The sequence below is a fragment of the Oryzias latipes genome, chromosome 13 (genome assembly GCF_053564925.1).
Source record: "Oryzias latipes strain Hd-rR chromosome 13, Olatipes_Hd-rR_3.1".
In the NCBI taxonomy this organism is placed as follows: domain Eukaryota; kingdom Metazoa; phylum Chordata; class Actinopteri; order Beloniformes; family Adrianichthyidae; genus Oryzias; species Oryzias latipes.
Genome location: NC_136249.1, coordinates 3,989,839 through 4,016,100, shown reverse-complemented (window position 1 = coordinate 4,016,100; position 26,262 = coordinate 3,989,839). Strand labels below are relative to the sequence as shown.

At 41.2% G+C, this 26,262-nt stretch overlaps 37 non-coding genes across 37 annotated transcripts; all 37 read right to left on the bottom strand.

Moving 5' to 3' along the window:
- Positions 1 to 873: 873 nt before the first annotated feature.
- trnaf-gaa (transfer RNA phenylalanine (anticodon GAA)) lies at positions 874 to 946 on the bottom strand. The gene has a single exon. It is a non-coding gene; the product is annotated as a tRNA-Phe (tRNA).
- A 208-nt stretch (positions 947 to 1,154) lies between these two features.
- Positions 1,155 to 1,227, bottom strand: trnak-uuu (transfer RNA lysine (anticodon UUU)). The gene has a single exon. It is a non-coding gene; the product is annotated as a tRNA-Lys (tRNA).
- A 1,256-nt stretch (positions 1,228 to 2,483) lies between these two features.
- On the bottom strand, positions 2,484 to 2,556 carry trnak-uuu (transfer RNA lysine (anticodon UUU)). Its single transcript has one exon. It is a non-coding gene; the product is annotated as a tRNA-Lys (tRNA).
- A 976-nt stretch (positions 2,557 to 3,532) lies between these two features.
- On the bottom strand, positions 3,533 to 3,605 carry trnaf-gaa (transfer RNA phenylalanine (anticodon GAA)). Its single transcript has one exon. It is a non-coding gene; the product is annotated as a tRNA-Phe (tRNA).
- A 208-nt stretch (positions 3,606 to 3,813) lies between these two features.
- trnak-uuu (transfer RNA lysine (anticodon UUU)) lies at positions 3,814 to 3,886 on the bottom strand. The gene has a single exon. It is a non-coding gene; the product is annotated as a tRNA-Lys (tRNA).
- A 966-nt stretch (positions 3,887 to 4,852) lies between these two features.
- On the bottom strand, positions 4,853 to 4,925 carry trnaf-gaa (transfer RNA phenylalanine (anticodon GAA)). Its single transcript has one exon. It is a non-coding gene; the product is annotated as a tRNA-Phe (tRNA).
- A 208-nt stretch (positions 4,926 to 5,133) lies between these two features.
- On the bottom strand, positions 5,134 to 5,206 carry trnak-uuu (transfer RNA lysine (anticodon UUU)). Its single transcript has one exon. It is a non-coding gene; the product is annotated as a tRNA-Lys (tRNA).
- A 976-nt stretch (positions 5,207 to 6,182) lies between these two features.
- On the bottom strand, positions 6,183 to 6,255 carry trnaf-gaa (transfer RNA phenylalanine (anticodon GAA)). The gene has a single exon. It is a non-coding gene; the product is annotated as a tRNA-Phe (tRNA).
- Positions 6,256 to 6,463: 208 nt separating this feature from the next.
- Positions 6,464 to 6,536, bottom strand: trnak-uuu (transfer RNA lysine (anticodon UUU)). The gene has a single exon. It is a non-coding gene; the product is annotated as a tRNA-Lys (tRNA).
- A 967-nt stretch (positions 6,537 to 7,503) lies between these two features.
- Positions 7,504 to 7,576, bottom strand: trnaf-gaa (transfer RNA phenylalanine (anticodon GAA)). The gene has a single exon. It is a non-coding gene; the product is annotated as a tRNA-Phe (tRNA).
- Positions 7,577 to 7,784: 208 nt separating this feature from the next.
- On the bottom strand, positions 7,785 to 7,857 carry trnak-uuu (transfer RNA lysine (anticodon UUU)). The gene has a single exon. It is a non-coding gene; the product is annotated as a tRNA-Lys (tRNA).
- Positions 7,858 to 8,823: 966 nt separating this feature from the next.
- Positions 8,824 to 8,896, bottom strand: trnaf-gaa (transfer RNA phenylalanine (anticodon GAA)). Its single transcript has one exon. It is a non-coding gene; the product is annotated as a tRNA-Phe (tRNA).
- Positions 8,897 to 9,104: 208 nt separating this feature from the next.
- trnak-uuu (transfer RNA lysine (anticodon UUU)) lies at positions 9,105 to 9,177 on the bottom strand. Its single transcript has one exon. It is a non-coding gene; the product is annotated as a tRNA-Lys (tRNA).
- Positions 9,178 to 10,153: 976 nt separating this feature from the next.
- trnaf-gaa (transfer RNA phenylalanine (anticodon GAA)) lies at positions 10,154 to 10,226 on the bottom strand. Its single transcript has one exon. It is a non-coding gene; the product is annotated as a tRNA-Phe (tRNA).
- Positions 10,227 to 10,434: 208 nt separating this feature from the next.
- On the bottom strand, positions 10,435 to 10,507 carry trnak-uuu (transfer RNA lysine (anticodon UUU)). The gene has a single exon. It is a non-coding gene; the product is annotated as a tRNA-Lys (tRNA).
- A 967-nt stretch (positions 10,508 to 11,474) lies between these two features.
- On the bottom strand, positions 11,475 to 11,547 carry trnaf-gaa (transfer RNA phenylalanine (anticodon GAA)). Its single transcript has one exon. It is a non-coding gene; the product is annotated as a tRNA-Phe (tRNA).
- A 208-nt stretch (positions 11,548 to 11,755) lies between these two features.
- On the bottom strand, positions 11,756 to 11,828 carry trnak-uuu (transfer RNA lysine (anticodon UUU)). Its single transcript has one exon. It is a non-coding gene; the product is annotated as a tRNA-Lys (tRNA).
- Positions 11,829 to 12,794: 966 nt separating this feature from the next.
- trnaf-gaa (transfer RNA phenylalanine (anticodon GAA)) lies at positions 12,795 to 12,867 on the bottom strand. Its single transcript has one exon. It is a non-coding gene; the product is annotated as a tRNA-Phe (tRNA).
- Positions 12,868 to 13,075: 208 nt separating this feature from the next.
- Positions 13,076 to 13,148, bottom strand: trnak-uuu (transfer RNA lysine (anticodon UUU)). The gene has a single exon. It is a non-coding gene; the product is annotated as a tRNA-Lys (tRNA).
- Positions 13,149 to 14,124: 976 nt separating this feature from the next.
- trnaf-gaa (transfer RNA phenylalanine (anticodon GAA)) lies at positions 14,125 to 14,197 on the bottom strand. Its single transcript has one exon. It is a non-coding gene; the product is annotated as a tRNA-Phe (tRNA).
- A 208-nt stretch (positions 14,198 to 14,405) lies between these two features.
- Positions 14,406 to 14,478, bottom strand: trnak-uuu (transfer RNA lysine (anticodon UUU)). The gene has a single exon. It is a non-coding gene; the product is annotated as a tRNA-Lys (tRNA).
- Positions 14,479 to 15,454: 976 nt separating this feature from the next.
- On the bottom strand, positions 15,455 to 15,527 carry trnaf-gaa (transfer RNA phenylalanine (anticodon GAA)). The gene has a single exon. It is a non-coding gene; the product is annotated as a tRNA-Phe (tRNA).
- A 1,248-nt stretch (positions 15,528 to 16,775) lies between these two features.
- Positions 16,776 to 16,848, bottom strand: trnaf-gaa (transfer RNA phenylalanine (anticodon GAA)). Its single transcript has one exon. It is a non-coding gene; the product is annotated as a tRNA-Phe (tRNA).
- Positions 16,849 to 17,056: 208 nt separating this feature from the next.
- trnak-uuu (transfer RNA lysine (anticodon UUU)) lies at positions 17,057 to 17,129 on the bottom strand. Its single transcript has one exon. It is a non-coding gene; the product is annotated as a tRNA-Lys (tRNA).
- Positions 17,130 to 18,105: 976 nt separating this feature from the next.
- On the bottom strand, positions 18,106 to 18,178 carry trnaf-gaa (transfer RNA phenylalanine (anticodon GAA)). The gene has a single exon. It is a non-coding gene; the product is annotated as a tRNA-Phe (tRNA).
- A 208-nt stretch (positions 18,179 to 18,386) lies between these two features.
- On the bottom strand, positions 18,387 to 18,459 carry trnak-uuu (transfer RNA lysine (anticodon UUU)). Its single transcript has one exon. It is a non-coding gene; the product is annotated as a tRNA-Lys (tRNA).
- A 976-nt stretch (positions 18,460 to 19,435) lies between these two features.
- trnaf-gaa (transfer RNA phenylalanine (anticodon GAA)) lies at positions 19,436 to 19,508 on the bottom strand. The gene has a single exon. It is a non-coding gene; the product is annotated as a tRNA-Phe (tRNA).
- A 208-nt stretch (positions 19,509 to 19,716) lies between these two features.
- Positions 19,717 to 19,789, bottom strand: trnak-uuu (transfer RNA lysine (anticodon UUU)). Its single transcript has one exon. It is a non-coding gene; the product is annotated as a tRNA-Lys (tRNA).
- A 967-nt stretch (positions 19,790 to 20,756) lies between these two features.
- trnaf-gaa (transfer RNA phenylalanine (anticodon GAA)) lies at positions 20,757 to 20,829 on the bottom strand. Its single transcript has one exon. It is a non-coding gene; the product is annotated as a tRNA-Phe (tRNA).
- Positions 20,830 to 21,037: 208 nt separating this feature from the next.
- On the bottom strand, positions 21,038 to 21,110 carry trnak-uuu (transfer RNA lysine (anticodon UUU)). Its single transcript has one exon. It is a non-coding gene; the product is annotated as a tRNA-Lys (tRNA).
- Positions 21,111 to 22,086: 976 nt separating this feature from the next.
- On the bottom strand, positions 22,087 to 22,159 carry trnaf-gaa (transfer RNA phenylalanine (anticodon GAA)). Its single transcript has one exon. It is a non-coding gene; the product is annotated as a tRNA-Phe (tRNA).
- A 208-nt stretch (positions 22,160 to 22,367) lies between these two features.
- trnak-uuu (transfer RNA lysine (anticodon UUU)) lies at positions 22,368 to 22,440 on the bottom strand. Its single transcript has one exon. It is a non-coding gene; the product is annotated as a tRNA-Lys (tRNA).
- Positions 22,441 to 23,416: 976 nt separating this feature from the next.
- On the bottom strand, positions 23,417 to 23,489 carry trnaf-gaa (transfer RNA phenylalanine (anticodon GAA)). The gene has a single exon. It is a non-coding gene; the product is annotated as a tRNA-Phe (tRNA).
- Positions 23,490 to 23,697: 208 nt separating this feature from the next.
- Positions 23,698 to 23,770, bottom strand: trnak-uuu (transfer RNA lysine (anticodon UUU)). Its single transcript has one exon. It is a non-coding gene; the product is annotated as a tRNA-Lys (tRNA).
- A 976-nt stretch (positions 23,771 to 24,746) lies between these two features.
- Positions 24,747 to 24,819, bottom strand: trnaf-gaa (transfer RNA phenylalanine (anticodon GAA)). The gene has a single exon. It is a non-coding gene; the product is annotated as a tRNA-Phe (tRNA).
- A 208-nt stretch (positions 24,820 to 25,027) lies between these two features.
- On the bottom strand, positions 25,028 to 25,100 carry trnak-uuu (transfer RNA lysine (anticodon UUU)). Its single transcript has one exon. It is a non-coding gene; the product is annotated as a tRNA-Lys (tRNA).
- A 976-nt stretch (positions 25,101 to 26,076) lies between these two features.
- trnaf-gaa (transfer RNA phenylalanine (anticodon GAA)) lies at positions 26,077 to 26,149 on the bottom strand. Its single transcript has one exon. It is a non-coding gene; the product is annotated as a tRNA-Phe (tRNA).
- Positions 26,150 to 26,262: the final 113 nt, after the last annotated feature.

Sequence of the window (26,262 nt, the reverse complement as noted above, 5' to 3'; positions counted from 1 at the left end):
TATTGTTTGCTCTGTTTTCTGTGTCCTATCCTCTTGATGCTTTTTTAGCATAAACTATTTTCACATAGTTGGTGGTAAACCTCTTTTATGTATATTTTGGTTGAAACAGCACTCAACGTTAGTATTTTTGGTGAACATCATTAAACACTCGTCATGTTTTGTGACTTTTCCTTCAGTAGAGGTAAGTCAACTTAAAATGGAAGTTTAGGACGATGCATCTTTTGTGTTACATTGGTGTAGCTAAGGAATGGCTGTTTGAATTTGTATTGCAAAAGAGACACTCTCCTCTCACACACAAAGATGGATTCCTTTGTTTTGATTTGGACCAATTTGCTATATGCTAAGTTTGACTACGACAGAGAGCTGTTTACACATGAAGTGCACCTAAGTATTTTTCTTGCTTATCACAAAAATCCCTGAGCCTAAGCAAATTTCCTCAGGGAAAAGTCCCCCTCTATAGCCCAAGAGCCCATCTTTGTAACACAGTGGCTTATTAATGAGCCATTCACTTGGCTACACACTAAGGGTACACACTAAGCTGCCATGGGTTGGACCGTTTACTTATGTGATTGCTCTCTCTGTTTCATCCACTTTTGCACAAACAGAAAGCCACTAATCAGTGGCAAGTGGATGGAAGCATGGTGGGAAGTATGCGTTTAAAAAAGGTGTGTATGTGTATATGTATTTATTTGATATGCAAACTGGAAGCGATTTTGTGAATAAGTGGCATTGTTGGATAAAGGAAATGGGAAATTCCAGGAAAAAGCCAGGAATGAGAGCTTTTGAGAGCATGGTAAGAGTGGGAATCGCACACATTTAACATACGAGTATTGATGTGACTGAGTATTAAATGTAAACGGAGAAGTACGTGATTGCCGAAACTCGGGATTGAACCAAGGACCTCTAGATCTTCAGTCTAGCGCTCTCCCAGCTGAGCTATTTCGGCTTCTGAAATACCTTTTTTTATTGACAATGGGCTGTTATTGAATCATTTGGTACAGTTGAGAGGAATGGGCCAGGACATTGTTGCAAGAGCAAAAGAACTGGCTGGTAACAGGTGTGAAATGTAGCAGTTTTAGCACTGCTGTCCAATATAAGGAAGCAATTCAAGAGCTTGCACAGCACCTGTATTTCCTGCTACATCCATAGTGTGGCACTTGAACAGGGACTCGAACCCTGGACCCTCAGATTAAAAGTCTGATGCTCTACCAACTGAGCTACTCAAGCCACTTGTGTTGTCCACTTGTAGTTTGTCAATGCAATAGGTAGGTTTGGGAAAGAAATGTATCAGATTGGAAAGTGCTTCTGGTTGCACCCTGTTGCTCGTGTTTATTGTTTGCTCTGTTTTCTGTGTCCTATCCTCTTGATGCTTTTTTAGCATAAACTATTTTCAGATAGTTGGTGGTAAACCTCTTTTACGTATATTTTGGTTGAAACAGCACTCAACATTAGTATTTTTGGTGAGCATCATTAAACACTCGTCATGTTTTGTGACTTTTCCTTCAGTAGAGGTAAGTCATCTTAAAATGGAAGTTTAGGACCATGCATCTTTTGTGTTACATTGGTGTAGCTAAGGAATGGCTGTTTGAATTTGTATTGCAAAAGAGACACTCTCCTCTCACACACAAAGATGGATTCCTTTGTTTTGATTTGGACCAATTTGCTATAGGCTAAGTTTGACTACGACAGAGAGCTGTTTACACATGAAGTGCACCTAAGTATTTTTCTTGCTTATCACAAGAATCCCTGAGCCTAAGCAAATTTCCTCAGGGAAAAGTCCCCCTCTATAGCCCAAGAGCCCATCTTTGTGCCACAGTGGCTTATTAATGAGCCATTCACTTGGCTACACACTAAGGGTACACACTAAGCTGCCATGGGTTGGACCGTTTACTTATGTGATTGCTCTCTCTGTTTCATCCACTTTTGCACAAACAGAAAGCCACTAATCAGTGGCAAGTGGATGGAAGCATGGTGGGAAGTATGCGTTTAAAAAAGGTGTGTATGTGTATATGTATTTATTTGATATGCAAACGGGAAGCGATTTTGTGAATAAGTGGCATTGTTGGATAAAGGAAATGGGAAATTCCAGGAAAAAGCCAGGAATGAGAGCTTTTGAGAGCATGGTAAGAGTGGGAATCGCACACATTTAACATACGAGTATTGATGTGACTGAGTATTAAATGTAAACGGAGAAGTACGTGATTGCCGAACTCGGGATTGAACCAAGGACCTCTAGATCTTCAGTCTAGCGCTCTCCCAGCTGAGCTATTTCGGCTTCTGAAATACCTTTTTTTATTGACAATGGGCTGTTATTGAATCATTTGGTACAGTTGAGAGGAATGGGCCAGGACATTGTTGCAAGAGCAAAAGAACTGGCTGGTAACAGGTGTGAAATGTAGCAGTTTTAGCACTGCTGTCCAGTATAAGGAAGCAATTCAAGAGCTTGCACAGCACCTGTATTTCCTGCTACATCCATAGTGTGGCACTTGAACAGGGACTCGAACCCTGAACCCTCAGATTAAAAGTCTGATGCTCTACCAACTGAGCTACTCAAGCCACTTGTGTTGTCCACTTGTAGTTTGTCAATGCAATAGGTAGGTTTGGGAAAGAAATGTATCAGATTGGAAAGTGCTTCTGGTTGCACCCTGTTGCTCGTGTTTATTGTTTGCTCTGTTTTCTGTGTCCTATCCTCTTGATGCTTTTTTAGCATAAACTATTTTCAGATAGTTGGTGGTAAACCTCTTTTACGTATATTTTGGTTGAAACAGCACTCAACATTAGTATTTTTGGTGAGCATCATTAAACACTCGTCATGTTTTGTGACTTTTCCTTCAGTAGAGGTAAGTCATATTAAAATGGAAGTTTAGGACCATGCATCTTTTGTGTTACATTGGTGTAGCTAAGGAATGGCTGTTTGAATTTGTATTGCAAAAGAGACACTTTCCTCTCACACACAAAGATGGATTCCTTTGTTTTGATTTGGACCAATTTGCTATAGGCTAAGTTTGACTACGACAGAGAGCTGTTTACACATGAAGTGCACCTAAGTATTTTTCTTGCTTATCACAAAAATCCCTGAGCCTAAGCAAATTTCCTCAGGGAAAAGTCCCCCTCTATAGCCCAAGAGCCCATCTTTGTAACACAGTGGCTTATTAATGAGCCATTCACTTGGCTACACACTAAGGGTACACACTAAGCTGCCATGGGTTGGACCGTTTACTTATGTGATTGCTCTCTCTGTTTCATCCACTTTTGCACAAACAGAAAGCCACTAATCAGTGGCAAGTGAATGGAAGCATGGTGGGAAGTATGCGTTTAAAAAAGGTGTGTATGTGTATATGTATTTATTTGATATGCAAACTGGAAGCGATTTTGTGAATAAGTGGCATTGTTGGATAAAGGAAATGGGAAATTCCAGGAAAATGCCAGGAATGAGAGCTTTTGAGATCATGGTAAGAGTGGGAATCGCACACATTTAACATACGAGTATTGATGTGACTGAGTATTAAATGTAAACGGAGAAGTACGTGATTGCCAAAACTCGGGATTGAACCAAGGACCTCTAGATCTTCAGTCTAGCGCTCTCCCAGCTGAGCTATTTCGGCTTCCAAAAGAGCTTTTTTTATTGACAATGGGCTGTTATTGATTCATGTGGTACAGTTGAGAGGAATGGGCCAGGCCATTGTTGCAAGAGCAAAAGAACTGGCTGGTAACAGGTGTGAAATGTAGCAGTTTTAGCACTGCTGTCCAATGTAAGGAAGCAATTCAAGAGCTTGCACAGCACCTGTATTTCCTGCTACATCCATAGTGTGGCACTTGAACAGGGACTCAAACCCTGGACCCTCAGATTAAAAGTCTGATGCTCTACCAACTGAGCTACTCAAGCCACTTGTGTTGTCCACTTGTAGTTTGTCAATGCAATAGGTAGGTTTGGGAAAGAAATGTATCAGATTGGAAAGTGCTTCTGGTTGCACCCTGTTGCTCGTGTTTATTGTTTGCTCTGTTTTCTGTGTCCTATCCTCTTGATGCTTTTTTAGCATAAACTATTTTCACATAGTTGGTGGTAAACCTCTTTTATGTATATTTTGGTTGAAACAGCACTCAACGTTAGTATTTTTGGTGAGCATCATTAAACACTCGTCATGTTTTGTGAATTTTCCTTCAGTAGAGGTAAGTCAACTTAAAATGGAAGTTTAGGACCATGCATCTTTTGTGTTACATTGGTGTAGCTAAGGAATGGCTGTTTGAATTTGTATTGCAAAAGAGACACTCTCCTCTCACACACAAAGATGGATTCCTTTGTTTTGATTTGGACCAATTTGCTATAGGCTAAGTTTGACTACGACAGAGAGCTGTTTACACATGAAGTGCACCTAAGTATTTTTCTTGCTTATCACAAGAATCCCTGAGCCTAAGCAAATTTCCTCAGGGAAAAGTCCCCCTCTATAGCCCAAGAGCCCATCTTTGTAACACAGTGGCTTATTAATGAGCCATTCACTTGGCTACACACTAAGGGTACACACTAAGCTGCCATGGGTTGGACCGTTTACTTATGTGATTGCTCTCTCTGTTTCATCCACTTTTGCACAAACAGAAAGCCACTAATCAGTGGCAAGTGGATGGAAGCATGGTGGGAAGTATGCGTTTAAAAAAGGTGTGTATGTGTATATGTATTTATTTGTTATGCAAACGGGAAGCGATTTTGTGAATAAGTGGCATTGTTGGATAAAGGAAATGGGAAATTCCAGGAAAGAGCCAGGAACGAGAGCATGGTAAGAGGGGGAATGACACACATTTAACATACGAGTATTGATGTGACTGAGTATTAAATGTAAACGGAGAAGTACGTGATTGCCGAAACTCGGGATTGAACCAAGGACCTCTAGATCTTCAGTCTAGCGCTCTCCCAGCTGAGCTATTTCGGCTTCCAAAAGAGCTTTTTTTATTGACAATGGGCTGTTATTTAATCATTTGGTACAGTTGAGAGGAATGGGCCAGGACATTGTTGCAAGAGCAAAAGAACTGGCTGGTAACAGGTGTGAAATGTAGCAGTTTTAGCACTGCTGTCCAATGTAAGGAAGCAATTCAAGAGCTTGCACAGCACCTGTATTTCCTGCTACATCCATAGTGTGGCACTTGAACAGGGACTCGAACCCTGGACCCTCAGATTAAAAGTCTGATGCTCTACCAACTGAGCTACTCAAGCCACTTGTGTTGTCCACTTGTAGTTTGTCAATGCAATAGGTAGGTTTGGGAAAGAAATGTATCAGATTGGAAAGTGCTTCTGGTTGCACCCTGTTGCTCGTGTTTATTGTTTGCTCTGTTTTCTGTGTCCTATCCTCTTGATGCTTTTTTAGCACAAACTATTTTCAGATAGTTGGTGGTAAACCTCTTTTATGTATATTTTGGTTGAAACAGCACTCAACGTTAGTATTTTTGGTGAGCATCATTAAACACTCGTCATGTTTTGTGACTTTTCCTTCAGTAGAGGTAAGTCAACTTAAAATGGAAGTTTAGGACCATGCATCTTTTGTGTTACATTGGTGTAGCCAAGGAATGGCTGTTTGAATTTGTATTGCAAAAGAGACACTCTCCTCTCACACACAAAGATGGATTCCTTTGTTTTGATTTGGACCAATTTGCTATAGGCTAAGTTTGACTACGACAGAGAGCTGTTTACACATGAAGTGCACCTAAGTATTTTTCTTGCTTATCACAAGAATCCCTGAGCCTAAGCAAATTTCCTCAGGGAAAAGTCCCCCTCTATAGCCCAAGAGCCCATCTTTGTGCCACAGTGGCTTATTAATGAGCCATTCACTTGGCTACACACTAAGGGTACACACTAAGCTGCCATGGGTTGGACCGTTTTCTTATGTGATTGCTCTCTCTGTTTCATCCACTTTTGCACAAACAGAAAGCCACTAATCAGTGGCAAGTGGATGGAAGCATGGTGGGAAGTATGCGTTTAAAAAAGGTGTGTATGTGTATATGTATTTATTTGATATGCAAACGGGAAGCGATTTTGTGAATAAGTGGCATTGTTGGATAAAGGAAATGGGAAATTCCAGGAAAAAGCCAGGAATGAGAGCTTTTGAGATCATGGTAAGAGTGGGAATCGCACACATTTAACATACGAGTATTGATGTGACTGAGTATTAAATGTAAACGGAGAAGTACGTGATTGCCAAAACTCGGGATTGAACCAAGGACCTCTAGATCTTCAGTCTAGCGCTCTCCCAGCTGAGCTATTTCGGCTTCCAAAAGAGCTTTTTTTATTGACAATGGGCTGTTATTGATTCATGTGGTACAGTTGAGAGGAATGGGCCAGGCCATTGTTGCAAGAGCAAAAGAAGTGGCTGGTAACGGGTGTGAAATGTAGCAGTTTTAGCACTGCTGTCCAATATAAGGAAGCAATTCAAGAGCTTGCACAGCACCTGTATTTCCTGCTACATCCATAGTGTGGCACTTGAACAGGGACTCAAACCCTGGACCCTCAGATTAAAAGTCTGATGCTCTACCAACTGAGCTACTCAAGCCACTTGTGTTGTCCACTTGTAGTTTGTCAATGCAATAGGTAGGTTTGGGAAAGAAATGTATCAGATTGGAAAGTGCTTCTGGTTGCACCCTGTTGCTCGTGTTTATTGTTTGCTCTGTTTTCTGTGTCCTATCCTCTTGATGCTTTTTTAGCATAAACTATTTTCACATAGTTGGTGGTAAACCTCTTTTATGTATATTTTGGTTGAAACAGCACTCAACGTTAGTATTTTTGGTGAGCATCATTAAACACTCGTCATGTTTTGTGACTTTTCCTTCAGTAGAGGTAAGTCAACTTAAAATGGAAGTTTAGGACCATGCATCTTTTGTGTTACATTGGTGTAGCTAAGGAATGGCTGTTTGAATTTGTATTGCAAAAGAGACACTCTCCTCTCACACACAAAGATGGATTCCTTTGTTTTGATTTGGACCAATTTGCTATAGGCTAAGTTTGACTACGACAGAGAGCTGTTTACACATGAAGTGCACCTAAGTATTTTTCTTGCTTATCACAAGAATCCCTGAGCCTAAGCAAATTTCCTCAGGGAAAAGTCCCCCTCTATAGCCCAAGAGCCCATCTTTGTGCCACAGTGGCTTATTAATGAGCCATTCACTTGGCTACACACTAAGGGTACACACTAAGCTGCCATGGGTTGGACCGTTTACTTATGTGATTGCTCTCTCTGTTTCATCCACTTTTGCACAAACAGAAAGCCACTAATCAGTGGCAAGTGGATGGAAGCATGGTGGGAAGTATGCGTTTGAAAAAAGGTGTGTATGTGTATATGTATTTATTTGATATGCAAACGGGAAGCGATTTTGTGAATAAGTGGCATTGTTGGATAAAGGAAATGGGAAATTCCAGGAAAAAGCCAGGAATGAGAGCATGGTAAGAGTGGGAATCACAGACATTTAACATATGAGTATTGATGTGACGGAGTATTAAATGTAAACGGAGAAGTACGTGATTGCCGAAACTCGGGATTGAACCAAGGACCTCTAGATCTTCAGTCTAGCGCTCTCCCAGCTGAGCTATTTCGGCTTCCAAAAGAGCTTTTTTTATTGACAATGGGCTGTTATTGATTCATGTGGTACAGTTGAGAGGAATGGGCCAGGACATTGTTGCAAGAGCAAAAGAACTGGCTGGTAACAGGTGTTAAATGTAGCAGTTTTAGCACTGCTGTCCAATGTAAGGAAGCAGTTCAAGAGCTTGCACAGCACCTGTATTTCCTGCTACATCCATAGTGTGGCACTTGAACAGGGACTCGAACCCTGGACCCTCAGATTAAAAGTCTGATGCTCTACCAACTGAGCTACTCAAGCCACTTGTGTTGTCCACTTGTAGTTTGTCAATGCAATAGGTAGGTTTGGGAAAGAAATGTATCAGATTGGAAAGTGCTTCTGGTTGCACCCTGTTGCTCGTGTTTATTGTTTGCTCTGTTTTCTGTGTCCTATCCTCTTGATGCTTTTTTAGCATAAACTATTTTCACATAGTTGGTGGTAAACCTCTTTTATGTATATTTTGGTTGAAACAGCACTCAACGTTAGTATTTTTGGTGAGCATCATTAAACACTCGTCATGTTTTGTGACTTTTCCTTCAGTAGAGGTAAGTCAACTTAAAATGGAAGTTTAGGACCATGCATCTTTTGTGTTACATTGGTGTAGCTAAGGAATGGCTGTTTGAATTTGTATTGCAAAAGAGACACTCTCCTCTCACACACAAAGATGGATTCCTTTGTTTTGATTTGGACCAATTTGCTATAGGCTAAGTTTGACTACGACAGAGAGCTGTTTACACATGAAGTGCACCTAAGTATTTTTCTTGCTTATCACAAGAATCCCTGAGCCTAAGCAAATTTCCTCAGGGAAAAGTCCCCCTCTATAGCCCAAGAGCCCATCTTTGTAACACAGTGGCTTATTAATGAGCCATTCACTTGGCTACACACTAAGGGTACACACTAAGCTGCCATGGGTTGGACCGTTTACTTATGTGATTGCTCTCTCTGTTTCATCCACTTTTGCACAAACAGAAAGCCACTAATCAGTGGCAAGTGGATGGAAGCATGGTGGGAAGTATGCGTTTAAAAAAGGTGTGTATGTGTATATGTATTTATTTGTTATGCAAACGGGAAGCGATTTTGTGAATAAGTGGCATTTTTGGATAAAGGAAATGGGAAATTCCAGGAAAGAGCCAGGAACGAGAGCATGGTAAGAGGGGGAATGACACACATTTAACATACGAGTATTGATGTGACTGAGTATTAAATGTAAACGGAGAAGTACGTGATTGCCGAAACTCGGGATTGAACCAAGGACCTCTAGATCTTCAGTCTAGCGCTCTCCCAGCTGAGCTATTTCGGCTTCCAAAAGACCTTTTTTTATTGACAATGGGCTGTTATTGAATCATTTGGTACAGTTGAGAGGAATGGGCCAGGACATTGTTGCAAGAGCAAAAGAACTGGCTGGTAACAGGTGTGAAATGTAGCAGTTTTAGCACTGCTGTCCAATGTAAGGAAGCAATTCAAGAGCTTGCACAGCACCTGTATTTCCTGCTACATCCATAGTGTGGCACTTGAACAGGGACTCGAACCCTGGACCCTCAGATTAAAAGTCTGATGCTCTACCAACTGAGCTACTCAAGCCACTTGTGTTGTCCACTTGTAGTTTGTCAATGCAATAGGTAGGTTTGGGAAAGAAATGTATCAGATTGGAAAGTGCTTCTGGTTGCACCCTGTTGCTCGTGTTTATTGTTTGCTCTGTTTTCTGTGTCCTATCCTCTTGATGCTTTTTTAGCACAAACTATTTTCAGATAGTTGGTGGTAAACCTCTTTTATGTATATTTTGGTTGAAACAGCACTCAACGTTAGTATTTTTGGTGAGCATCATTAAACACTCGTCATGTTTTGTGACTTTTCCTTCAGTAGAGGTAAGTCAACTTAAAATGGAAGTTTAGGACCATGCATCTTTTGTGTTACATTGGTGTAGCTAAGGAATGGCTGTTTGAATTTGTATTGCAAAAGAGACACTCTCCTCTCACACACAAAGATGGATTCCTTTGTTTTGATTTGGACCAATTTGCTATAGGCTAAGTTTGACTACGACAGAGAGCTGTTTACACATGAAGTGCACCTAAGTATTTTTCTTGCTTATCACAAGAATCCCTGAGCCTAAGCAAATTTCCTCAGGGAAAAGTCCCCCTCTATAGCCCAAGAGCCCATCTTTGTGCCACAGTGGCTTATTAATGAGCCATTCACTTGGCTACACACTAAGGGTACACACTAAGCTGCCATGGGTTGGACCGTTTACTTATGTGATTGCTCTCTCTGTTTCATCCACTTTTGCACAAACAGAAAGCCACTAATCAGTGGCAAGTGGATGGAAGCATGGTGGGAAGTATGCGTTTAAAAAAGGTGTGTATGTGTATATGTATTTATTTGATATGCAAACGGGAAGCGATTTTGTGAATAAGTGGCATTGTTGGATAAAGGAAATGGGAAATTCCAGGAAAAAGCCAGGAATGAGAGCTTTTGAGAGCATGGTAAGAGTGGGAATCGCACACATTTAACATACGAGTATTGATGTGACTGAGTATTAAATGTAAACGGAGAAGTACGTGATTGCCGAAACTCGGGATTGAACCAAGGACCTCTAGATCTTCAGTCTAGCGCTCTCCCAGCTGAGCTATTTCGGCTTCCAAAAGAGCTTTTTTTATTGACAATGGGCTGTTATTGATTCATGTGGTACAGTTGAGAGGAATGGGCCAGGCCATTGTTGCAAGAGCAAAAGAAGTGGCTGGTAACGGGTGTGAAATGTAGCAGTTTTAGCACTGCTGTCCAATATAAGGAAGCAATTCAAGAGCTTGCACAGCACCTGTATTTCCTGCTACATCCATAGTGTGGCACTTGAACAGGGACTCAAACCCTGGACCCTCAGATTAAAAGTCTGATGCTCTACCAACTGAGCTACTCAAGCCACTTGTGTTGTCCACTTGTAGTTTGTCAATGCAATAGGTAGGTTTGGGAAAGAAATGTATCAGATTGGAAAGTGCTTCTGGTTGCACCCTGTTGCTCGTGTTTATTGTTTGCTCTGTTTTCTGTGTCCTATCCTCTTGATGCTTTTTTAGCATAAACTATTTTCACATAGTTGGTGGTAAACCTCTTTTATGTATATTTTGGTTGAAACAGCACTCAACGTTAGTATTTTTGGTGAGCATCATTAAACACTCGTCATGTTTTGTGACTTTTCCTTCAGTAGAGGTAAGTCAACTTAAAATGGAAGTTTAGGACCATGCATCTTTTGTGTTACATTGGTGTAGCTAAGGAATGGCTGTTTGAATTTGTATTGCAAAAGAGACACTCTCCTCTCACACACAAAGATGGATTCCTTTGTTTTGATTTGGACCAATTTGCTATAGGCTAAGTTTGACTACGACAGAGAGCTGTTTACACATGAAGTGCACCTAAGTATTTTTCTTGCTTATCACAAGAATCCCTGAGCCTAAGCAAATTTCCTCAGGGAAAAGTCCCCCTCTATAGCCCAAGAGCCCATCTTTGTGCCACAGTGGCTTATTAATGAGCCATTCACTTGGCTACACACTAAGGGTACACACTAAGCTGCCATGGGTTGGACCGTTTACTTATGTGATTGCTCTCTCTGTTTCATCCACTTTTGCACAAACAGAAAGCCACTAATCAGTGGCAAGTGGATGGAAGCATGGTGGGAAGTATGCGTTTGAAAAAAGGTGTGTATGTGTATATGTATTTATTTGATATGCAAACGGGAAGCGATTTTGTGAATAAGTGGCATTGTTGGATAAAGGAAATGGGAAATTCCAGGAAAAAGCCAGGAATGAGAGCATGGTAAGAGTGGGAATCACAGACATTTAACATATGGGTATTGATGTGACGGAGTATTAAATGTAAACGGAGAAGTACGTGATTGCCGAAACTCGGGATTGAACCAAGGACCTCTAGATCTTCAGTCTAGCGCTCTCCCAGCTGAGCTATTTCGGCTTCCAAAAGAGCTTTTTTTATTGACAATGGGCTGTTATTGATTCATGTGGTACAGTTGAGAGGAATGGGCCAGGACATTGTTGCAAGAGCAAAAGAACTGGCTGGTAACAGGTGTTAAATGTAGCAGTTTTAGCACTGCTGTCCAATGTAAGGAAGCAGTTCAAGAGCTTGCACAGCACCTGTATTTCCTGCTACATCCATAGTGTGGCACTTGAACAGGGACTCGAACCCTGGACCCTCAGATTAAAAGTCTGATGCTCTACCAACTGAGCTACTCAAGCCACTTGTGTTGTCCACTTGTAGTTTGTCAATGCAATAGGTAGGTTTGGGAAAGAAATGTATCAGATTGGAAAGTGCTTCTGGTTGCACCCTGTTGCTCGTGTTTATTGTTTGCTCTGTTTTCTGTGTCCTATCCTCTTGATGCTTTTTTAGCATAAACTATTTTCACATAGTTGGTGGTAAACCTCTTTTATGTATATTTTGGTTGAAACAGCACTCAACGTTAGTATTTTTGGTGAGCATCATTAAACACTCGTCATGTTTTGTGACTTTTCCTTCAGTAGAGGTAAGTCAACTTAAAATGGAAGTTTAGGACCATGCATCTTTTGTGTTACATTGGTGTAGCTAAGGAATGGCTGTTTGAATTTGTATTGCAAAAGAGACACTCTCCTCTCACACACAAAGATGGATTCCTTTGTTTTGATTTGGACCAATTTGCTATAGGCTAAGTTTGACTACGACAGAGAGCTGTTTACACATGAAGTGCACCTAAGTATTTTTCTTGCTTATCACAAGAATCCCTGAGCCTAAGCAAATTTCCTCAGGGAAAAGTCCCCCTCTATAGCCCAAGAGCCCATCTTTGTAACACAGTGGCTTATTAATGAGCCATTCACTTGGCTACACACTAAGGGTACACACTAAGCTGCCATGGGTTGGACCGTTTACTTATGTGATTGCTCTCTCTGTTTCATCCACTTTTGCACAAACAGAAAGCCACTAATCAGTGGCAAGTGGATGGAAGCATGGTGGGAAGTATGCGTTTAAAAAAGGTGTGTATGTGTATATGTATTTATTTGTTATGCAAACGGGAAGCGATTTTGTGAATAAGTGGCATTTTTGGATAAAGGAAATGGGAAATTCCAGGAAAGAGCCAGGAACGAGAGCATGGTAAGAGGGGGAATGACACACATTTAACATACGAGTATTGATGTGACTGAGTATTAAATGTAAACGGAGAAGTACGTGATTGCCGAAACTCGGGATTGAACCAAGGACCTCTAGATCTTCAGTCTAGCGCTCTCCCAGCTGAGCTATTTCGGCTTCCAAAAGACCTTTTTTTATTGACAATGGGCTGTTATTGAATCATTTGGTACAGTTGAGAGGAATGGGCCAGGACATTGTTGCAAGAGCAAAAGAACTGGCTGGTAACAGGTGTGAAATGTAGCAGTTTTAGCACTGCTGTCCAATGTAAGGAAGCAATTCAAGAGCTTGCACAGCACCTGTATTTCCTGCTACATCCATAGTGTGGCACTTGAACAGGGACTCGAACCCTGGACCCTCAGATTAAAAGTCTGATGCTCTACCAACTGAGCTACTCAAGCCACTTGTGTTGTCCACTTGTAGTTTGTCAATGCAATAGGTAGGTTTGGGAAAGAAATGTATCAGATTGGAAAGTGCTTCTGGTTGCACCCTGTTGCTCGTGTTTATTGTTTGCTCTGTTTTCTGTGTCCTATCCTCTTGATGCTTTTTTAGCACAAACTATTTTCAGATAGTTGGTGGTAAACCTCTTTTATGTATATTTTGGTTGAAACAGCACTCAACGTTAGTATTTTTGGTGAGCATCATTAAACACTCGTCATGTTTTGTGACTTTTCCTTCAGTAGAGGTAAGTCAACTTAAAATGGAAGTTTAGGACCATGCATCTTTTGTGTTACATTGGTGTAGCTAAGGAATGGCTGTTTGAATTTGTATTGCAAAAGAGACACTCTCCTCTCACACACAAAGATGGATTCCTTTGTTTTGATTTGGACCAATTTGCTATAGGCTAAGTTTGACTACGACAGAGAGCTGTTTACACATGAAGTGCACCTAAGTATTTTTCTTGCTTATCACAAGAATCCCTGAGCCTAAGCAAATTTCCTCAGGGAAAAGTCCCCCTCTATAGCCCAAGAGCCCATCTTTGTGCCACAGTGGCTTATTAATGAGCCATTCACTTGGCTACACACTAAGGGTACACACTAAGCTGCCATGGGTTGGACCATTTACTTATGTGATTGCTCTCTCTGTTTCATCCACTTTTGCACAAACAGAAAGCCACTAATCAGTGGCAAGTGGATGGAAGCATGGTGGGAAGTATGCGTTTAAAAAAGGTGTGTATGTGTATATGTATTTATTTGATATGCAAACGGGAAGCGATTTTGTGAATAAGTGGCATTGTTGGATAAAGGAAATGGGAAATTCCAGGAAAAAGCCAGGAATGAGAGCTTTTGAGAGCATGGTAAGAGTGGGAATCGCACACATTTAACATACGAGTATTGATGTGACTGAGTATTAAATGTAAACGGAGAAGTACGTGATTGCCGAAACTCGGGATTGAACCAAGGACCTCTAGATCTTCAGTCTAGCGCTCTCCCAGCTGAGCTATTTCGGCTTCTGAAATACCTTTTTTTATTGACAATGGGCTGTTATTGAATCATTTGGTACAGTTGAGAGGAATGGGCCAGGACATTGTTGCGAGAGCAAAAGAACTGGCTGGTAACAGGTGTGAAATGTAGCAGTTTTAGCACTGCTGTCCAATGTAAGGAAGCAATTCAAGAGCTTGCACAGCACCTGTATTTCCTGCTACATCCATAGTGTGGCACTTGAACAGGGACTCGAACCCTGGACCCTCAGATTAAAAGTCTGATGCTCTACCAACTGAGCTACTCAAGCCACTTGTGTTGTCCACTTGTAGTTTGTCAATGCAATAGGTAGGTTTGGGAAAGAAATGTATCAGATTGGAAAGTGCTTCTGGTTGCACCCTGTTGCTCGTGTTTATTGTTTGCTCTGTTTTCTGTGTCCTATCCTCTTGATGCTTTTTTAGCACAAACTATTTTCAGATAGTTGGTGGTAAACCTCTTTTATGTATATTTTGGTTGAAACAGCACTCAACGTTAGTATTTTTGGTGAGCATCATTAAACACTCGTCATGTTTTGTGACTTTTCCTTCAGTAGAGGTAAGTCAACTTAAAATGGAAGTTTAGGACCATGCATCTTTTGTGTTACATTGGTGTAGCCAAGGAATGGCTGTTTGAATTTGTATTGCAAAAGAGACACTCTCCTCTCACACACAAAGATGGATTCCTTTGTTTTGATTTGGACCAATTTGCTATAGGCTAAGTTTGACTACGACAGAGAGCTGTTTACACATGAAGTGCACCTAAGTATTTTTCTTGCTTATCACAAGAATCCCTGAGCCTAAGCAAATTTCCTCAGGGAAAAGTCCCCCTCTATAGCCCAAGAGCCCATCTTTGTGCCACAGTGGCTTATTAATGAGCCATTCACTTGGCTACACACTAAGGGTACACACTAAGCTGCCATGGGTTGGACCGTTTACTTATGTGATTGCTCTCTCTGTTTCATCCACTTTTGCACAAACAGAAAGCCACTAATCAGTGGCAAGTGGATGGAAGCATGGTGGGAAGTATGCGTTTAAAAAAGGTGTGTATGTGTATATGTATTTATTTGATATGCAAACGGGAAGCGATTTTGTGAATAAGTGGCATTGTTGGATAAAGGAAATGGGAAATTCCAGGAAAAAGCCAGGAATGAGAGCTTTTGAGAGCATGGTAAGAGTGGGAATCGCACACATTCAACATACGAGTATTGATGTGACTGAGTATTAAATGTAAACGGAGAAGTACGTGATTGCCGAAACTCGGGATTGAACCAAGGACCTCTAGATCTTCAGTCTAGCGCTCTCCCAGCTGAGCTATTTCGGCTTCTGAAATACCTTTTTTTATTGACAATGGGCTGTTATTGAATCATTTGGTACAGTTGAGAGGAATGGGCCAGGACATTGTTGCAAGAGCAAAAGAACTGGCTGGTAACAGGTGTGAAATGTAGCAGTTTTAGCACTGCTGTCCAGTATAAGGAAGCAATTCAAGAGCTTGCACAGCACCTGTATTTCCTGCTACATCCATAGTGTGGCACTTGAACAGGGACTCGAACCCTGGACCCTCACATTAAAAGTCTGATGCTCTACCAACTGAGCTACTCAAGCCACTTGTGTTGTCCACTTGTAGTTTGTCAATGCAATAGGTAGGTTTGGGAAAGAAATGTATCAGATTGGAAAGTGCTTCTGGTTTCACCCTGTTGCTCGTGTTTATTGTTTGCTCTGTTTTCTGTGTCCTATCCTCTTGATGCTTTTTTAGCATAAACTATTTTCAGATAGTTGGTGGTAAACCTCTTTTACGTATATTTTGGTTGAAACAGCACTCAACATTAGTATTTTTGGTGAGCATCATTAAACACTCGTCATGTTTTGTGACTTTTCCTTCAGTAGAGGTAAGTCATCTTAAAATGGAAGTTTAGGACCATGCATCTTTTGTGTTACATTGGTGTAGCTAAGGAATGGCTGTTTGAATTTGTATTGCAAAAGAGACACTTTCCTCTCACACACAAAGATGGATTCCTTTGTTTTGATTTGGACCAATTTGCTATAGGCTAAGTTTGACTACGACAGAGAGCTGTTTACACATGAAGTGCACCTAAGTATTTTTCTTGCTTATCACAAGAATCCCTGAGCCTAAGCAAATTTCCTCAGGGAAAAGTCCCCCTCTATAGCCCAAGAGCCCATCTTTGTGCCACAGTGGCTTATTAATGAGCCATTCACTTGGCTACACACTAAGGGTACACACTAAGCTGCCATGGGTTGGACCGTTTACTTATGTGATTGCTCTCTCTGTTTCATCCACTTTTGCACAAACAGAAAGCCACTAATCAGTGGCAAGTGGATGGAAGCATGGTGGGAAGTATGCGTTTGAAAAAAGGTGTGTATGTGTATATGTATTTATTTGTTATGCAAACGGGAAGCGATTTTGTGAATAAGTGGCATTGTTGGATAAAGGAAATGGGAAATTCCAGGAAAGAGCCAGGAACGAGAGCATGGTAAGAGGAGGAATGACACACATTTAACATACGAGTATTGATGTGACTGAGTATTAAATGTAAACGGAGAAGTACGTGATTGCCGAAACTCGGGATTGAACCAAGGACCTCTAGATCTTCAGTCTAGCGCTCTCCCAGCTGAGCTATTTCGGCTTCCAAAAGACCTTTTTTTATTGACAATGGGCTGTTATTGAATCATTTGGTACAGTTGAGAGGAATGGGCCAGGACATTGTTGCAAGAGCAAAAGAACTGGCTGGTAACAGGTGTGAAATGTAGCAGTTTTAGCACTGCTGTCCAATGTAAGGAAGCAATTCAAGAGCTTGCACAGCACCTGTATTTCCTGCTACATCCATAGTGTGGCACTTGAACAGGGACTCGAACCCTGGACCCTCAGATTAAAAGTCTGATGCTCTACCAACTGAGCTACTCAAGCCACTTGTGTTGTCCACTTGTAGTTTGTCAATGCAATAGGTAGGTTTGGGAAAGAAATGTATCAGATTGGAAAGTGCTTCTGGTTGCACCCTGTTGCTCGTGTTTATTGTTTGCTCTGTTTTCTGTGTCCTATCCTCTTGATGCTTTTTTAGCATAAACTATTTTCACATAGTTGGTGGTAAACCTCTTTTATGTATATTTTGGTTGAAACAGCACTCAACGTTAGTATTTTTGGTGAGCATCATTAAACACTCGTCATGTTTTGTGACTTTTCCTTCAGTAGAGGTAAGTCAACTTAAAATGGAAGTTTAGGACCATGCATCTTTTGTGTTACATTGGTGTAGCTAAGGAATGGCTGTTTGAATTTGTATTGCAAAAGAGACACTCTCCTCTCACACACAAAGATGGATTCCTTTGTTTTGATTTGGACCAATTTGCTATAGGCTAAGTTTGACTACGACAGAGAGCTGTTTACACATGAAGTGCACCTAAGTATTTTTCTTGCTTATCACAAGAATCCCTGAGCCTAAGCAAATTTCCTCAGGGAAAAGTCCCCCTCTATAGCCCAAGAGCCCATCTTTGTGCCACAGTGGCTTATTAATGAGCCATTCACTTGGCTACACACTAAGGGTACACACTAAGCTGCCATGGGTTGGACCGTTTACTTATGTGATTGCTCTCTCTGTTTCATCCACTTTTGCACAAACAGAAAGCCACTAATCAGTGGCAAGTGGATGGAAGCATGGTGGGAAGTATGCGTTTAAAAAAGGTGTGTATGTGTATATGTATTTATTTGATATGCAAACGGGAAGCGATTTTGTGAATAAGTGGCATTGTTGGATAAAGGAAATGGGAAATTCCAGGAAAAAGCCAGGAATGAGAGCTTTTGAGAGCATGGTAAGAGTGGGAATCGCACACATTTAACATACGAGTATTGATGTGACTGAGTATTAAATGTAAACGGAGAAGTACGTGATTGCCGAAACTCGGGATTGAACCAAGGACCTCTAGATCTTCAGTCTAGCGCTCTCCCAGCTGAGCTATTTCGGCTTCTGAAATACCTTTTTTTATTGACAATGGGCTGTTATTGAATCATTTGGTACAGTTGAGAGGAATGGGCCAGGACATTGTTGCAAGAGCAAAAGAACTGGCTGGTAACAGGTGTGAAATGTAGCAGTTTTAGCACTGCTGTCCAATATAAGGAAGCAATTCAAGAGCTTGCACAGCACCTGTATTTCCTGCTACATCCATAGTGTGGCACTTGAACAGGGACTCGAACCCTGGACCCTCAGATTAAAAGTCTGATGCTCTACCAACTGAGCTACTCAAGCCACTTGTGTTGTCCACTTGTAGTTTGTCAATGCAATAGGTAGGTTTGGGAAAGAAATGTATCAGATTGGAAAGTGCTTCTGGTTGCACCCTGTTGCTCGTGTTTATTGTTTGCTCTGTTTTCTGTGTCCTATCCTCTTGATGCTTTTTTAGCATAAACTATTTTCACATAGTTGGTGGTAAACCTCTTTTATGTATATTTTGGTTGAAACAGCACTCAACGTTAGTATTTTTGGTGAGCATCATTAAACACTCGTCATGTTTTGTGACTTTTCCTTCAGTAGAGGTAAGTCAACTTAAAATGGAAGTTTAGGACCATGCATCTTTTGTGTTACATTGGTGTAGCTAAGGAATGGCTGTTTGAATTTGTATTGCAAAAGAGACACTCTCCTCTCACACACAAAGATGGATTCCTTTGTTTTGATTTGGACCAATTTGCTATAGGCTAAGTTTGACTACGACAGAGAGCTGTTTACACATGAAGTGCACCTAAGTATTTTTCTTGCTTATCACAAGAATCCCTGAGCCTAAGCAAATTTCCTCAGGGAAAAGTCCCCCTCTATAGCCCAAGAGCCCATCTTTGTGCCACAGTGGCTTATTAATGAGCCATTCACTTGGCTACACACTAAGGGTACACACTAAGCTGCCATGGGTTGGACCGTTTACTTATGTGATTGCTCTCTCTGTTTCATCCACTTTTGCACAAACAGAAAGCCACTAATCAGTGGCAAGTGGATGGAAGCATGGTGGGAAGTATGCGTTTAAAAAAGGTGTGTATGTGTATATGTATTTATTTGATATGCAAACGGGAAGCGATTTTGTGAATAAGTGGCATTGTTGGATAAAGGAAATGGGAAATTCCAGGAAAAAGCCAGGAATGAGAGCTTTTGAGAGCATGGTAAGAGTGGGAATCGCACACATTTAACATACGAGTATTGATGTGACTGAGTATTAAATGTAAACGGAGAAGTACGTGATTGCCGAAACTCGGGATTGAACCAAGGACCTCTAGATCTTCAGTCTAGCGCTCTCCCAGCTGAGCTATTTCGGCTTCTGAAATACCTTTTTTTATTGACAATGGGCTGTTATTGAATCATTTGGTACAGTTGAGAGGAATGGGCCAGGACATTGTTGCAAGAGCAAAAGAACTGGCTGGTAACAGGTGTGAAATGTAGCAGTTTTAGCACTGCTGTCCAATATAAGGAAGCAATTCAAGAGCTTGCACAGCACCTGTATTTCCTGCTACATCCATAGTGTGGCACTTGAACAGGGACTCGAACCCTGGACCCTCAGATTAAAAGTCTGATGCTCTACCAACTGAGCTACTCAAGCCACTTGTGTTGTCCACTTGTAGTTTGTCAATGCAATAGGTAGGTTTGGGAAAGAAATGTATCAGATTGGAAAGTGCTTCTGGTTGCACCCTGTTGCTCGTGTTTATTGTTTGCTCTGTTTTCTGTGTCCTATCTTCTTGATGCTTTTTTAGCACAAACTATTTTCAGATAGTTGGTGGTAAACCTCTTTTATGTATATTTTGGTTGAAACAGCACTCAACGTTAGTATTTTTGGTGAGCATCATTAAACACTCGTCATGTTTTGTGACTTTTCCTTCAGTAGAGGTAAGTCAACTTAAAATGGAAGTTTAGGACCATGCATCTTTTGTGTTACATTGGTGTAGCTAAGGAATGGCTGTTTGAATTTGTATTGCAAAAGAGACACTCTCCTCTCACACACAAAGATGGATTCCTTTGTTTTGATTTGGACCAATTTGCTATAGGCTAAGTTTGACTACGACAGAGAGCTGTTTACACATGAAGTGCACCTAAGTATTTTTCTTGCTTATCACAAGAATCCCTGAGCCTAAGCAAATTTCCTCAGGGAAAAGTCCCCCTCTATAGCCCAAGAGCCCATCTTTGTGCCACAGTGGCTTATTAATGAGCCATTCACTTGGCTACACACTAAGGGTACACACTAAGCTGCCATGGGTTGGACCGTTTACTTATGTGATTGCTCTCTCTGTTTCATCCACTTTTGCACAAACAGAAAGCCACTAATCAGTGGCAAGTGGATGGAAGCATGGTGAGAAGTATGCGTTTGAAAAAAGGTGTGTATGTGTATATGTATTTATTTGTTATGCAAACGGGAAGCGATTTTGTGAATAAGTGGCATTGTTGGATAAAGGAAATGGGAAATTCCAGGAAAGAGCCAGGAACGAGAGCATGGTAAGAGGGGGAATGACACACATTTAACATACGAGTATTGATGTGACTGAGTATTAAATGTAAACGGAGAAGTACGTGATTGCCGAAACTCGGGATTGAACCAAGGACCTCTAGATCTTCAGTCTAGCGCTCTCCCAGCTGAGCTATTTCGGCTTCCAAAAGACCTTTTTTTATTGACAATGGGCTGTTATTGAATCATTTGGTACAGTTGAGAGGAATGGGCCAGGACATTGTTGCAAGAGCAAAAGATCTGGCTGGTAACAGGTGTGAAATGTAGCAGTTTTAGCACTGCTGTCCAATGTAAGGAAGCAATTCAAGAGCTTGCACAGCACCTGTATTTCCTGCTACATCCATAGTGTGGCACTTGAACAGGGACTCGAACCCTGGACCCTCAGATTAAAAGTCTGATGCTCTACCAACTGAGCTACTCAAGCCACTTGTGTTGTCCACTTGTAGTTTGTCAATGCAATAGGTAGGTTTGGGAAAGAAATGTATCAGATTGGAAAGTGCTTCTGGTTGCACCCTGTTGCTCGTGTTTATTGTTTGCTCTGTTTTCTGTGTCCTATCCTCTTGATGCTTTTTTAGCACAAACTATTTTCAGATAGTTGGTGGTAAACCTCTTTTATGTATATTTTGGTTGAAACAGCACTCAACGTTAGTATTTTTGGTGAGCATCATTAAACACTCGTCATGTTTTGTGACTTTTCCTTCAGTAGAGGTAAGTCAACTTAAAATGGAAGTTTAGGACCATGCATCTTTTGTGTTACATTGGTGTAGCTAAGGAATGGCTGTTTGAATTTGTATTGCAAAAGAGACACTCTCCTCTCACACACAAAGATGGATTCCTTTGTTTTGATTTGGACCAATTTGCTATAGGCTAAGTTTGACTACGACAGAGAGCTGTTTACACATGAAGTGCACCTAAGTATTTTTCTTGCTTATCACAAGAATCCCTGAGCCTAAGCAAATTTCCTCAGGGAAAAGTCCCCCTCTATAGCCCAAGAGCCCATCTTTGTGCCACAGTGGCTTATTAATGAGCCATTCACTTGGCTACACACTAAGGGTACACACTAAGCTGCCATGGGTTGGACCGTTTACTTATGTGATTGCTCTCTCTGTTTCATCCACTTTTGCACAAACAGAAAGCCACTAATCAGTGGCAAGTGGATGGAAGCATGGTGGGAAGTATGCGTTTAAAAAAGGTGTGTATGTGTATATGTATTTATTTGATATGCAAACGGGAAGCGATTTTGTGAATAAGTGGCATTGTTGGATAAAGGAAATGGGAAATTCCAGGAAAATGCCAGGAATGAGAGCTTTTGAGATCATGGTAAGAGTGGGAATCGCACACATTTAACATACGAGTATTGATGTGACTGAGTATTAAATGTAAACGGAGAAGTACGTGATTGCCAAAACTCGGGATTGAACCAAGGACCTCTAGATCTTCAGTCTAGCGCTCTCCCAGCTGAGCTATTTCGGCTTCCAAAAGAGCTTTTTTTATTGACAATGGGCTGTTATTGATTCATGTGGTACAGTTGAGAGGAATGGGCCAGGCCATTGTTGCAAGAGCAAAAGAGCTGGCTGGTAACAGGTGTGAAATGTAGCAGTTTTAGCACTGCTGTCCAATGTAAGGAAGCAATTCAAGAGCTTGCACAGCACCTGTATTTCCTGCTACATCCATAGTGTGGCACTTGAACAGGGACTCGAACCCTGGACCCTCAGATTAAAAGTCTGATGCTCTACCAACTGAGCTACTCAAGCCACTTGTGTTGTCCACTTGTAGTTTGTCAATGCAATAGGTAGGTTTGGGAAAGAAATGTATCAGATTGGAAAGTGCTTCTGGTTGCACCCTGTTGCTCGTGTTTATTGTTTGCTCTGTTTTCTGTGTCCTATCCTCTTGATGCTTTTTTAGCATAAACTATTTTCACATAGTTGGTGGTAAACCTCTTTTATGTATATTTTGGTTGAAACAGCACTCAACGTTAGTATTTTTGGTGAGCATCATTAGACACTCGTCATGTTTTGTGACTTTTCCTTCAGTAGAGGTAAGTCAACTTAAAATGGAAGTTTAGGACCATGCATCTTTTGTGTTACATTGGTGTAGCTAAGGAATGGCTGTTTGAATTTGTATTGCAAAAGAGACACTCTCCTCTCACACACAAAGATGGATTCCTTTGTTTTGATTTGGACCAATTTGCTTTAAGCTAAGTTTGACTACGACAGAGTGCTGTTTACACATGAAGTGCACCTAAGTATTTTTCTTGCTTATCACAAGAATCCCTGAGCCTAAGCAAATTTCCTCAGGGAAAAGTCCCCCTCTATAGCCCAAGAGCCCATCTTTGTAACACAGTGGCTTATTAATGAGCCATTCACTTGGCTACACACTAAGGGTACACACTAAGCTGCCATGGGTTGGACCGTTTACTTATGTGATTGCTCTCTCTGTTTCATCCACTTTTGCACAAACAGAAAGCCACTAATCAGTGGCAAGTGGATGGAAGCATGGTGGGAAGTATGCGTTTAAAAAAGGTGTGTATGTGTATATGTATTTATTTGATATGCAAACGGGAAGCGATTTTGTGAATAAGTGGCATTGTTGGATAAAGGAAATGGGAAATTCCAGGAAAAAGCCAGGAATGAGAGCTTTTGAGAGCATGGTAAGAGTGGGAATCGCACACATTTAACATACGAGTATTGATGTGACTGAGTATTAAATGTAAACGGAGAAGTACGTGATTGCCGAAACTCGGGATTGAACCAAGGACCTCTAGATCTTCAGTCTAGCGCTCTCCCAGCTGAGCTATTTCGGCTTCTGAAATACCTTTTTTTATTGACAATGGGCTGTTATTGAATCATTTGGTACAGTTGAGAGGAATGGGCCAGGACATTGTTGCAAGAGCAAAAGAACTGGCTGGTAACAGGTGTGAAATGTAGCAGTTTTAGCACTGCTGTCCAATATAAGGAAGCAATTCAAGAGCTTGCACAGCACCTGTATTTCCTGCTACATCCATAGTGTGGCACTTGAACAGGGACTCGAACCCTGGACCCTCAGATTAAAAGTCTGATGCTCTACCAACTGAGCTACTCAAGCCACTTGTGTTGTCCACTTGTAGTTTGTCAATGCAATAGGTAGGTTTGGGAAAGAAATGTATCAGATTGGAAAGTGCTTCTGGTTGCACCCTGTTGCTCGTGTTTATTGTTTGCTCTGTTTTCTGTGTCCTATCCTCTTGATGCTTTTTTAGCACAAACTATTTTCAGATAGTTGGTGGTAAACCTCTTTTATGTATATTTTGGTTGAAACAGCACTCAACGTTAGTATTTTTGGTGAGCATCATTAAACACTCGTCATGTTTTGTGACTTTTCCTTCAGTAGAGGTAAGTCAACTTAAAATGGAAGTTTAGGACCATGCATCTTTTGTGTTACATTGGTGTAGCTAAGGAATGGCTGTTTGAATTTGTATTGCAAAAGAGACACTCTCCTCTCACACACAAAGATGGATTCCTTTGTTTTGATTTGGACCAATTTGCTATAGGCTAAGTTTGACTACGACAGAGAGCTGTTTACACATGAAGTGCACCTAAGTATTTTTCTTGCTTATCACAAGAATCCCTGAGCCTAAGCAAATTTCCTCAGGGAAAAGTCCCCCTCTATAGCCCAAGAGCCCATCTTTGTGCCACAGTGGCTTATTAATGAGCCATTCACTTGGCTACACACTAAGGGTACACACTAAGCTGCCATGGGTTGGACCGTTTACTTATGTGATTGCTCTCTCTGTTTCATCCACTTTTGCACAAACAGAAAGCCACTAATCAGTGGCAAGTGGATGGAAGCATGGTGGGAAGTATGCGTTTAAAAAAGGTGTGTATGTGTATATGTATTTATTTGATATGCAAACGGGAAGCGATTTTGTGAATAAGTGGCATTGTTGGATAAAGGAAATGGGAAATTCCAGGAAAATGCCAGGAATGAGAGCTTTTGAGATCATGGTAAGAGTGGGAATCGCACACATTTAACATACGAGTATTGATGTGACTGAGTATTAAATGTAAACGGAGAAGTACGTGATTGCCAAAACTCGGGATTGAACCAAGGATCTCTAGATCTTCAGTCTAGCGCTCTCCCAGCTGAGCTATTTCGGCTTCCAAAAGAGCTTTTTTTATTGACAATGGGCTGTTATTGATTCATGTGGTACAGTTGAGAGGAATGGGCCAGGCCATTGTTGCAAGAGCAAAAGAACTGGCTGGTAACAGGTGTGAAATGTAGCAGTTTTAGCACTGCTGTCCAATGTAAGGAAGCAATTCAAGAGCTTGCACAGCACCTGTATTTCCTGCTACATCCATAGTGTGGCACTTGAACAGGGACTCGAACCCTGGACCCTCAGATTAAAAGTCTGATGCTCTACCAACTGAGCTACTCAAGCCACTTGTGTTGTCCACTTGTAGTTTGTCAATGCAATAGGTAGGTTTGGGAAAGAAATGTATCAGATTGGAAAGTGCTTCTGGTTGCACCCTGTTGCTCGTGTTTATTGTTTGCTCTGTTTTCTGTGTCCTATCCTCTTGATGCTTTTTTAGCATAAACTATTTTCACATAGTTGGTGGTAAACCTCTTTTATGTATATTTTGGTTGAAACAGCACTCAACGTTAGTATTTTTGGTGAGCATCATTAAACACTCGTCATGTTTTGTGACTTTTCCTTCAGTAGAGGTAAGTCAACTTAAAATGGAAGTTTAGGACCATGCATCTTTTGTGTTACATTGGTGTAGCTAAGGAATGGCTGTTTGAATTTGTATTGCAAAAGAGACACTCTCCTCTCACACACAAAGATGGATTCCTTTGTTTTGATTTGGACCAATTTGCTATAGGCTAAGTTTGACTACGACAGAGAGCTGTTTACACATGAAGTGCACCTAAGTATTTTTCTTGCTTATCACAAGAATCCCTGAGCCTAAGCAAATTTCCTCAGGGAAAAGTCCCCCTCTATAGCCCAAGAGCCCATCTTTGTGCCACAGTGGCTTATTAATGAGCCATTCACTTGGCTACACACTAAGGGTACACACTAAGCTGCCATGGGTTGGACCGTTTACTTATGTGATTGCTCTCTCTGTTTCATCCACTTTTGCACAAACAGAAAGCCACTAATCAGTGGCAAGTGGATGGAAGCATGGTGGGAAGTATGCGTTTAAAAAAGGTGTGTATGTGTATATGTATTTATTTGATATGCAAACGGGAAGCGATTTTGTGAATAAGTGGCATTGTTGGATAAAGGAAATGGGAAATTCCAGGAAAAAGCCAGGAATGAGAGCTTTTGAGAGCATGGTAAGAGTGGGAATCGCACACATTTAACATACGAGTATTGATGTGACTGAGTATTAAATGTAAACGGAGAAGTACGTGATTGCCGAAACTCGGGATTGAACCAAGGACCTCTAGATCTTCAGTCTAGCGCTCTCCCAGCTGAGCTATTTCGGCTTCTGAAATACCTTTTTTTATTGACAATGGGCTGTTATTGAATCATTTGGTACAGTTGAGAGGAATGGGCCAGGACATTGTTGCAAGAGCAAAAGAACTGGCTGGTAACAGGT